Below are 12,381 nucleotides of genomic sequence, written 5' to 3' on the forward strand. Positions count from 1 at the left end.
TAAAGACAACATTTGCCGATGATAAAACTTCCAATAAAAGACTAAAGAACGGTTTTTGCTACCTTTGAAACTTAATAGCTGAGGGGGGTTTTGTTTTGTTTTTCAGGCAGGCGGCTCTTATTTTTCGAAGAAGGAACGAACTTTGATGGAATTTTTTCATTATTATTATTTCAGAAGACCCTATAAAAGACCCGCGATTTAGAGTATAAAAATCGTTTTTCTTGTTTGAAGAGTCTAGGAAAAGGAATTTAATAGTCTTTAATGAAGTGCTCCAGTTAACTGCTTTTTTAAACTCTGGATAACTGTTTTTTTTACACGTGATGACTGTCAAATAACATCGTTTCGAGCGCTAATTACGGGCAAGGGGATCTTGCGTATGTGTTTCGTATTTAAGGCCATAAAAACTTGCCCTCTCTGAAAGAGATCACGTATTAGAAACATTCTTTTGTCTCTGTATTTAAGTTTCAAAATCATGGAATGAATGAGGTGAAAAAAGGGAAGAAAAAGAATCTCTCTTGAAAGAAAATGCAAACTAGCCAGCCAAGAATGTCGAGGGAAAAGAATAAAAACTAATAGTGGAATGTCTTGGAAAAAATTTTAAACATCACTTACTTTACAGGGTATGAACGTATTTGACTTATTAAGTAATACTTTTGAAAATCTAGTAAGATAACAAATACATTTTAAATACATTCTTACTTTTCTACTTTCTCATATAATAAGTAGAAAAGAAAGATTGTAACTTACATAGACGCAACGGGCAGGGACAAGGAGATGCAGAAGTCTCTAGGGCCTGCCTCAGGGAGACCATGGAAACTAAATATTAGTACGTTTCTGTCACTTTATAAAGTTAATTCTTATAATGAATTCTTAAAAAAAGGAATGATACCTTCGGTACCCTTTACATTTTCTAAGTCAATGATTATCAAAAATCCGAAATCAGTAAAAGAATGATATGTTCCGTGCTACACGTATATCATAATTTCCCTGTGGATGTCATCTTGTTGTATACCTGATTGAAGAAACAATCTTCCAACAATGTTTGTTAAAGATTTTTTTCAGAATATATGTTTTACACATGGTATTCTATATGTGACTGGTGTTTATGCTGTCAGTCTCTGTGAATTGTGCGAACTACTTCAATGCACCTCCTCTCTACGTAGCCATTGATAAACTTACAACGATCTTCCGTGAAATTTTTTTGACTCAGCCGATTTTTTAAAAAACGTATATTGATTTATGTAAAAAGAGTTTTTTTTTATTTTAACTTCTCTCCTTTTTACGTCTTTTTATTTCAAATTCAAATTTTCTATCGTTATCTTCATCAAATGTGCCCAAAATTTAGCTTTCACCTGGCAATTCTCATCAAAAGACATCAAGTCTGATAATGCAGCACTAGATAAAAATAATTGGTGGAGAAAGAGAGATTGGTGAAAAAAGAGTCCTTTAGAGACATGTCTTTTGTACAGTTCTTTGTTTTGTGACATACATTTTCCTTTAATTTCTCCATTTTACATACATATTTAGTATGCCTTGATTTAAAATGCACTTTTTTATTTAATTTTATAAAATTATTTTTGTTGTATCTCAGTCTTGCATCTATTTTCCTATCTCTCCTTATTAATCATCATATTAAATGTAATTTAAGTTGAAGACAATATCTATTCATTTGCTTGTTTGACATTATTTGGAGAAAATGTTATACTTTCTTTTACGTTTCACGTTAAATTTCATTTCCTGTTGAGCTATAAATGCGTCGACTGCCAAATTTTATCTGTGAATATGATTTTTCGTGTTAATATAAGGTGAAAGATTTTATTTTCAGCTTTTATATAATTTAAATCATTTTCCAATAGTATACGATTGTTCTAATATACTTTATCATGTTTATGAACCAAAGATTCATGATAAACGAGAAACAAGACATCTACTGTTGGGCAAATCACCCGTGGAGCACCTACTCAGCACTTAAGTTAAAAATCTGATTTAAGTCCAACATATGACTGCAGGTTGTTTTCCTGAAAGATCTGTTAAGTGTTTCATTTAATGGAAAATTTGGAAAACCGTCAGCAGCCAGCACATCAAATTGCAGTGAGACATCTACTGCTAAGGTAAATATCAGCTTATTTGTTTGCACACACAGCTGAATTTATGAAGTAAGCACTTCTTATAAAAAGTAAATATTGCATCTTCAGTTGGTCAAAACGCCACTGGAGTGCCTTGGCAGTACTTAAGCAGAAGCCTGATATAGTTCCAACAGTGGATGTAATCTGTTTTTCTAGAAGACATTAAGTTCAAATATGGCCATTCATGTATTCTGCTTGGAGATAAATTAGGAAATCCTCCTGCAGTCAGAGTGGCCAAACGCAGGGATATATTTCCTGTTTATTAATATATCGGCCTATTTGAATAATTCTGGTTAAGAAAAAGCATGGCTATTGTTTACTTATGGCACTTGTCATAGACATGTCCGCTGATTAAGTCAGCGATTTTAAGCCGAGTTTGTACAGCAGCTTCTCAGAGTAAAGGCCCCTAAGCACATAAACGCAGAAGTCTGACTTCTAGTTCATATAAAGATGACACTCACACACTCGCGTGCACAATCCATTTTAACACGGGTGCACTTTCACACACCTCGCAGATGGAACACAGAGTGAAGAACAACCATACTTGAACCAGGACTCGAACCTGGTACGCCCAGATCACGGGGAAGACGCACTACCCCTAAGCCAAGACACCGGCAGAAGAACCGTAGCTAGACGATAGAACTTATGAAAATTTTCTTCTGATTCATGTTTAAGCTTAAAATTATCCACTGGTAGGTATGTATGTTATTTAGATGAAAAAATGATGATTCATTACAAAAGGAAAAATAATTTAAATCAGTGCGAAAAACTTAATTTCTTTATTTTATCATTATTTAAACTCTGATTAATTTAGGTCATGTTTTTAGGTATGCGTGCTCCAGTGTCTTGGAAAAATTTTTGTTTACATTTTTCTTTTATACTTTACTAATTTTTTTCTCAATGGTGAGAGAATGTTGCTTTGAAGCGGGTTTTAAATATAATTAACAAAATTAATTTTAATGAAAAGAGAATCGGAGTAGCTTTAAGAATTCTCATTCATGACTGAAAAAGTTCTGTGATGGATGCTGAGTTTATTTCTTTTTAATCATACAGATAGTAAGTTTTTTTTATATGTATTTCTAAAAAATACATCGTAAGTCCTCATTTACCTATAAGATGAGTAAACTTTAATGTTCTGTTTAAATTTCCAATATCATGCCAGAATGAATTTTGGAATGAGATGCAATTTCAAAACGGCAATTAAATTGAAAACTGTTCTTCATTGCACTTGTTATTTCAATATGGCTGAACACACCACACACGCTGCTCTTTTCAACAATTCCCAGGAGTCCAACAATCAAGTACTCTGCGCAATTTTGGAGCCCACCCCTTTTGGGAACGATCAGATAGCGATAAAGCATCCCTATTCGACCACGGGTCCTTTCAGTTTCCAATTTATACACAATTTCTCCCACCCTTTCAGTACGGACGATCAGAGGGGTGCACCAAGTATCGTCTGCTCGATCGGACTGGACGATAAGTACACACTCCTCCTCCCTACCTATACAAAAATAGAATCGATTACTACAGGCCTCAGAAATTCTCGCCTATCAAACGTGCATTAAGGGGGGAGGGGGGAGTTTGGAGGGGTCACGTGACGATAGGGGTCGTCGGTGGCAGTGGGAGTAGTACTTACCGGTATGGCGGTGGCAATTAGCAGAAAAGCGTTACGGCTGATACGATAGCTTGCCGGATGCGTCATGCCCCTATCTATGACGTTTATAATTCCGTCATCAAACTCTCACTAAAGCGCACGGCTGCCTAATTACGAAGAGGTAAAGCCGTGGGCTACGACCGCAATTTGAAAACCTGGAAATGAATACAACGGGCTATTTGCTATTTCCCGGTTTATAGGTTTGGGTTCAGCGGAGACTCAGAAGAAAAGTGGGATGGAGGCTAGTTTTAAAGAGCATTGGGATGGAAATATTAGTGGGTGCGTTTTGCTTTTGGTGATTGCTCGTGGTTTTGGACTTAACAGCACTATTGGATTGTTCAAGCGTAAATGCGATTTTTTATTCATAGGAGAGCAAAAAAATCATACACCACCCTTCTTTGTATTTGAAGAAATTTCTTTCTACGTATTTAAAATAATTAGCAAATGCAAAGAACCATCACCTTCAGGGTCGATCCAGATCCGTCAATTTTTATTTCATAAAAAAGTGTATGATCCATACAAATGCCATCGATGTATGGCTATTCCACGAAGCCTTCTAAGAAATATCACAAAATATAACTTTGAGACAGACCCCAATTTCAAAAACTGTATCGATTTCGCAACTTTACAAGCCTAGATAACCAATAAGAATGCTTTATATTCATTGAATAAGATATTTTAGAATTTATAATTTCTCTTTTGGAACAGGGCATAGTTCATCAAATTTAAAGTTACTAACCGGTATGGCGGTGGTATCATTGGACCGATTTCGCAACTTTGCAAGCATGGCTAATTAATAATAATGCTTTATATTCATTGAATAAGATAACTTAGAATTTATGATTTGTTTTTTGTGATAGGACACTGTTCATCAAAGTTAATGCTATGATTAAATAAATATTACTTTATGTAGTAGGCGTATTTAGGTTGCTGAAAGTAGATATCGTTCTGTGAAGCGCACTTTAAGAAAATATCTATTTGATTTTTTAATTTAAGCCTTACTTGTGGAACCACACAACGCAAGGCAGAACACTTTGTTCTGCACTGATATTGAATAACGATTCACCAGATGTTCTATCGGATTTATAATTTATAGAAAGGGAATTTTTGGCACAAAATACTGGGAAATGGTTGATTTGTTGTTAGCATTTACCTGTGTAGCTACAAATTGCAACGCTCAAGGGAGATATTTGAAACAGAACTCTTTATTCTAAACTATGGTTAGGTGACAAGGATATTACCTGAACTGCCAACGAATTCTTAAGATTTCCCCACCTCATTAAGGTAAAGAGTGACGCCAAGCTACAAGCTGGAATAGAGTCTTACACAAAATACTTTTTTTATGACATCGAACCTGCAGAGGAGGAAAAAAAGAAGCTGCTTTTAAAAATATTTGAATTTGGCATTTTCTTAACACTAGTAAACTGCAGTTTTATTGCGAAGCGCTCTTTGATATTGGAAAGAAATGTTCATGGCTTTTCTTCAGAATATCTTATCTTCTACCATTGAGTTGTTACTTGAAACGGAGCTGTGAGATGAGTTACATTCCAGGAACTTCTTTTCTAGACTTGAGAAATGTGGCAATAAAATGAAAAATTTCAGGTTTCAAGGGAAAATTTTGAAAAGCGTTTTTAAATTGTGAGCTTCAGTTCCAGATGAACAGTCTAATACTCGAACAGAAAATCTTTTTCTCCGATTCTTGATTATTTGTAAGAAGAATGATAAGAAAAATAATTTAGAGTTAAAAAAATTATGAAAATTTATTGAAATAAAAGTTTTTTTGTTACATTTCATAGTAGATATCACTTAATTTTTAAAACTTTCGTTCTTTCTCTTGGTGTTTAAAACTAAATTTTTGATAATACTATTGGCAGAATGTCCTCTTGTTAGATCGGAGCGAGGGAGATTAAGTTGTTATAAGCTTAATTAGAAGGAAATGCATACAAAATATAATGATCTCTTATAAGTTTTTGAGAAACTACAATAGTCAAATTTATGACGCTAAATGATTTTAAATATTGAAATCTTCAGGATTTTTTTTTACATTACAAAAAAATATAAAGAAGAAACACGTAATTTAATGCATAAAAGATAAACCGGATCCAGATTGTTTTATTTTTCTACACTACTTTGGTAAATATATTTAACAAATTTAAGTAATGCATTCATTATAAGGCATGGGTTTATCGCTTTTCTAAAATGTGTTCTGCTATAACCAAATTTTCTTTGAGATGTGGGTAGCGGATCTGGAATGTTTATTCTGACAAAGAAAGGTAGCAGTAATTAACAAGCTACATAATAAAATAGTTCTTTCAAAGATATAATTACTAAAAATTTCTATTTAATTCTTTATTATTTATCGTTCATTTCGAATAAACGAAACTAATTTTCTAAATATTTTTACTTTTAAGAAGGAACTAAAAATAAAACTAATTTGACCCTTTTAAAGATCTTATGATAATGCATCTTTCATTTAGAAAATTAACCATAAATTTTTAAAAATTGCACTTTTTATACAAACTGTCACTATTTGAAAGTCCCCCAAAATTTCTTAGCAGTCATTGAAAATAATTTAAAATATTAAATTTAAAATACTTTAAAACTTTTAAATGCAGATTCACTAATTCACAACATCAGCTACAATGAAATTCAAAAATAATTTTCTCCACAATTAGTTTCCGGAAGTCGTGATAATTGGTGAAACTAGAATCCAAATTAAATATTAATATCAAATAAAAAAAGAATATTGAGTTTTAAGGGAATTATTGTCCACGAGTATGTGAATTAGAAGGTATCAGATACGCAGAAAAGTTTCCGATGCTCTGGTGAATGAGCATTGTTATGAGTTTGAGTTACCTCCTCTCCAATGAAGGGACATACTCCTTATGGGGGGGGGATTGGAACAGTGGCCAAGGATGGGCTTTAAGACTCAGATTTCAGCTTCTCATATTTCGATGGTGTAACCTTCACCATATGTTTTGTACAGGATGATTATATTCCGTTCTTATTCCAACTTCCTATTTTGTCCTATCCGCTGTTGAAAATTTGAAAATACCGTCAAACCTCGCTTATGAGTACTTCCCATTAACGAGTGAATCGCTTAACAAGCAAAGCAAAATGTAAAAAAAAAATGATTCGTTTAACGAAAGAGTTATTGAAGAGGTTGCTAGTTGACACCTGACATCACATCCTGAATTGACATGTATTAGTCTGTATTGAGGAAGTAACCGGTTATATCTGCATTGAAGAAGCTTTGGCCGGATTGAGTTGTCTGGCACGATTCCGAGAGGTTTAAACAAGTGCGATTATATTTTATCTCTGGTCAAGATTATGGGGATAAAAAAAGGATAGCAATAGCATCATTGAACTGATGGAAGAATATAGCCAGAATTACCGAAGAACTTATGGAACTGCATTCTATATGTCACAAAAAAATGATGCTGGGGATATTTGGTTAGAAAAAAAAAAAGAAATAGTAACCTCAACAAAGCAACATTCTTCTGAGAAATAAGGGAGATTCTGAAAGCATGCGAAATTATTACATCGTATGTTGAAAGCTACTAGTTTATCACTCTGGTAAGACAGTTGTTATGCGAACTACTAGTTACGAATTTCTCTGAATCGGTTTTCCTCCAAATAGAGGAAAAATAAGGAGAGGTCCCTCTTGAAAGTTCTCAAAAATCGATTTGATATTGTATATTATTCTAGGTATGTCAGATTTCTATATTATATGATATTTAAGTACTCCGTTGTAGCTTTACTAGGCGTCTAAAATTCAACTATTTCTCTCTTTCCTTATTTAATAAACAAACAATATCTGTAGTACCTTCCGGCTGCTATTATAGTTTATCCTTAGCAGTACGGAACTATCACACCTGTGACTCGATGCTAAAGAATTAAACTACTGTAAATATAAAATCCTTCATCTGAGTATACGTTAAAATATACAACCAGCTTAATAAAGGTTAACAATGCCTTACACACGATTTAAACACATGTAGTAAAACAAAGCTGAAGTGCACAGAAGACAGAATTTGCTGGAATCAATCAAATCAGAAATCATGCAGACAAAGAACAAACCGTTAACTGAATAACAGTACAATACAATATTGTTCAGATTGCATCTAGAGGGCTCTCTGCACGAGCACACTCCGAAGAGAGAATTCACTTGACTCACCTATTATTCCCTCTGTGCGCTTCCACTTTTATAGCTCCTGTGATAGGGAATCTAGTGTTTAAGGAGAAATTACGAACTCCTAATAGAGATATCGATAAAATTGCTGCATATTCGAGAACCGTCTTTGTATTTCCAAATAATCAAGTTTGTCACTAAGATCGGGCGTCATTGACGCGATATTCTTTAAGAATCCTTTAGCGCTAACTATGAAATTAAATGTTTAGGGAAGCAATATTTCAAATTCGTAACTCTATATATATTGCTCATTGAGCCTTGAAGAGATAAGTGAATCGCCAGAGGTAGAATGGTATGATTGGTTGTGCCAATTTGTAATATTGCAGATAGGATATCTGCACCATCTGCAAGAAAAATTGTTACGGATAATGTTTACTAATTAAAAAAAGAATGAAATGATACAAAATATTTTTTTACTAATAAATATTTTGGAAGCAAAATGTCAACTAAGCGATTCTACAGGTTTTTTTTTTTTCCTCATTCAACGTCATTTTTAATCGGAAAAATATCCATTCATTAAAATCTCATTTTTGTGAAGGGTTGGGTCTACTATTATTTTTTGCTAACTTAGTTTCGCATTCTTTCAACCAATTTCAAAGTTAACGTGCTTTTTTCAATTTTTTTAGTTCTAGACGACTTCTGAAAACTTATAGGTGCTTCAAATATTAGCGATAGTGGTATATTAAAAAGAGAAAAAATATTTTTGTTGTTTCATTACGGATGATTGTTTTGGGATTCTTTGCGCTAATTTGCTTCCATTGTGCCATAATTTGTTATCGAAAAGAACTTATTCCCCCTTTCTGAGACTTCTTTTCTTGTTCCCATCCCATAATTAAATCCTTTTTTTATAAAATGCACACTTCTTTGAATCATAATATGCGCCTTTTATTACAGATACATTAGTTCAAATTACAGGCTCAGGAGGTGGATTTCTCTTTATCTGAAATATGTTTCAAAATTAAAAAAAAATAGAATTTGTCTTGTCCCAAAATAGAATTTGTGAAAAAATACCTTAAACTAGAATGGAATGTTAACAGATAGTTTAACAAAACAATGAATTGAAAATGGAAAACTACAACATACAAGATACAAACTTAATTTTTAATTTGATAGTTTTTACGGCAAAGGAAAAAGTACAACATTGTTTTAAAAAAATTAATGAAATAGACTAAAAAGTTTTAAATTGTACAGTTAAGCATTTTAGTAAAGCTATCTGAAAAATGGAAACACTTACTTTTGTTGACTTTTTTCTCATCTGAAAGGCCTATTACTAAGATCTATAGATATGCTTAAGCAATAAACATTCTTAAATAATGATTTCTCGATATCATATTCAAAAGGCAATAAGTGAATAATATTTCATTTTTATAACAGGAAAAATTACGCATCGACCTCGCAAAATTAAGATTTGGATTGATGTGTATATGTGCACTTAACTGGTTAAAAAGGCTAGTCTTTTATGAAATAAATAAAAAAGCAATTTTTGTGATTATCAGTACGAAACAAATAAATAAAAAAATTAAATTATATTTTATTTATTTATTTCTTGCTCCGTTTGCAGATTTTGTATAAATTAGAATTTTACACCTTTCCATTCATATCTAAGTGGACCACATATCACAACAGGAGACTTTCTCCCCAAATTATTAGAAAGAAAAAATAATTTTATTAGGAGTCGGACACTCTGCATATAATATATGGATTTAAATTTTATTATAAGCCACCATACCTCATCGGATATGATTGAAATATTCTTCTTCCAATAAAATCATAAATTAATGCTTGTTGTAGTATTATCTTTGTTTAAAATTTTATGATATCTAATATATCCCGTCACGGTTTCGCCAACTAGATGAAATATAACAAAGAAGGGAAAAGGAAGGAATATTTTTTATTTTATAAAAATTATATATAATAAAGTATAAAAAACTTGATAAGAATAACTAATTTGTAAAGAGTTCCTGTTACATTTGTTGTTGTTTCATAATGTACAAATTTAATAGCCAAATTTAACCATTATTTTCCGAGATTAATATCATCCACTTTTAAATTCTGCTCCTGATCATCAAGCAGCCTTTAGCAGGTATTGCTGCCACTTTAATTGGAAATTTTAGTCCATCAGTATCAGAGAAATTCTTAGGTTGAAGATTTTATTTCTTTTTTTCCTTCTTTAACAATAATTCAAATTAATAATCGAAACTTCTAGAAAATTCCCCTTCTAGAAAATTTAACATTTTTAATAGCAATTGTTAGGTTTAATCATTTGAATAAGTAGAATCCAAAGCAGATTTTTTATTTGGCGAAAATTTTTAAAATTTCTTTTTTAAGAAGGAGTTTTCAGCCAAACGGTGACCAATTGTTCAAGTTATAATCCTGATGGTAGCGTGCTTTCTAGATGAATCAGTAAATGAGTTGTTTTTGGCAACAACAAGTTAGCCGGGCTGAACGCTGTACGTTCAAGAGCCATTCAACCAAGCATAGAAAGATTTTTTTTTTCTTTTTTTTAATACGAATGCTAACCATAGTAGTGAAAGATTTACTGAACTAAAGAGAAAGATGTGAATTTCATTATGAAAATAAAAAAAACAAAACATTGCGATAAATTACATTTTAAAATTAATTTAAAAATTATTTAAATTGGAGAAAAGTCATATAGAAATGAAACTGATATTTTATGAAAAGCTGATATTTTAAATTTTAAAAGTGTGAAAATAGTTTTTTTGCAATAATATACTTCGAAATTATAGAGATAATGTACGATAACTTAAAACATACTTTTCTGAAGACGAATCTAACCAAGCAGCTTTTGATACATCTATTATCAAGATTCCAAACTAATATTTCTATCAATGTTTCTTGTTGTGCAGCAATTTCTATGACTTCTATAGATGAACATGGAAACTTTTTAAGCAAATAAGTATAATTGATGCAACGGACAAAAATTGATAAAATTCAATTATATTTTTTGCATTAGACACCAATAAAGCTTGCGGGAGAAATTCTTATTGAAATTAAAATTTTTAAAATGAAGACAAAAATATAATTTTGCCTTTTAAATATTCGTACTTAAAATAACTGGTTAAGAAAGCGGGATGCTAATAGTACTAATCTTTTTTATAATTTAACTGCTGTCAATTTTCAAATATGAAAACCTCCCACACTTTTTTGCATGTACTAGCACGAATATTTCTCCAAAATTTGGGTGATATGAAAAAATGTAACTAATGGGATTAATATCAAGGTCAAGGTTTCACAAAGGTTACCGCAAACGTGTGCAACTTACTGCCTACATCCCATTGAGGAGTTAATCGTCCAAAAGTGCTAGCTTAGGCACTCGAAAACGAATGAAAGTAAAAATAGCCAAGGTTCGTGATGAAAATAAAGCATGGCCTCCATTCTTGGTCAAAATAACCACGGTAGAAAGCACCTGCGAATCCTTGAAATAAAATTCGGACGTTACGTAGCTCATACTGTCTTTTCCAGAATCCAGAGATTAGCACTCTCGGACGATTTAACTTCATTAAGGAATGATGCGCATTGCCGGCGTCCTGGCATAGGGGTAGCACGTCTTCCCCGTGGTCTGGCCGTCCCGGATTCGAGTCCTGATTTGTTCATGGTTGTTCTTCCGTTGTTCTATGTGTGAATGTGCTCTCCTGTAAAAAGGGGCTGTGCAAGCGAATGAGTGATACGTGAGTAGCTAAGTCGAACTCTTAGCCCTAGCTGGCTCTACTATAAAAACAAGAGACGCTCCCTCTCAGGCGTAAATCGGGTGTCTTCGAACAGCTGGCTTGTCCGTGGCAAGTGCCATAAGAAACAACAATAACAATGATACGCATTAGCACGCGCGCGTTTCTAGAATTTTTGCTCTGCCTTCACTTCGACTTCAATCCTGTTAGTTTTTCTTCCATTTCATTCTTATTTTAGCAAAATAAATCTCTCCTGGCACAAGCGCAAAAGAGAAGATGGTTTTCCGAGAATTAACAGTATATAAGACCTAAGATCTTTTTTCGTCAGGACTTTGAAGAAAAAATTGGTCAACATCATATTTCTCTCTTACCTCCAGAGAAACCCCGAGTATCCAGGCCTATTAGTTATTATTTATACGTTGCTAAAATACATATCTAACAAAACATAATGTTTATTAAGAGCAATCAGCAAACAGAGTTTCTCTAATTCATCTTTGACACCACACCATATTTTCATCCATTAAGCTTTGATTAAGACATGCCATGGAATAGTGATCCGCAAGCATTAAAATATATCATGCATCTATCTCTGTTTGCCTCAATTAGCTGCATTTCTAATGTAGCATATTGTTTGTGCTATACTGCATGAAATAGGCAACGTATGAGTTGGTCAGTGAAAGTTTAAGCTTACAGTATTGGAATAGTAATTCGATTTCTGATTCA

The sequence above is a fragment of the Argiope bruennichi genome, chromosome 4, assembly GCF_947563725.1.
Source record: "Argiope bruennichi chromosome 4, qqArgBrue1.1, whole genome shotgun sequence".
Taxonomy (NCBI): Eukaryota; Metazoa; Arthropoda; class Arachnida; order Araneae; family Araneidae; genus Argiope; species Argiope bruennichi.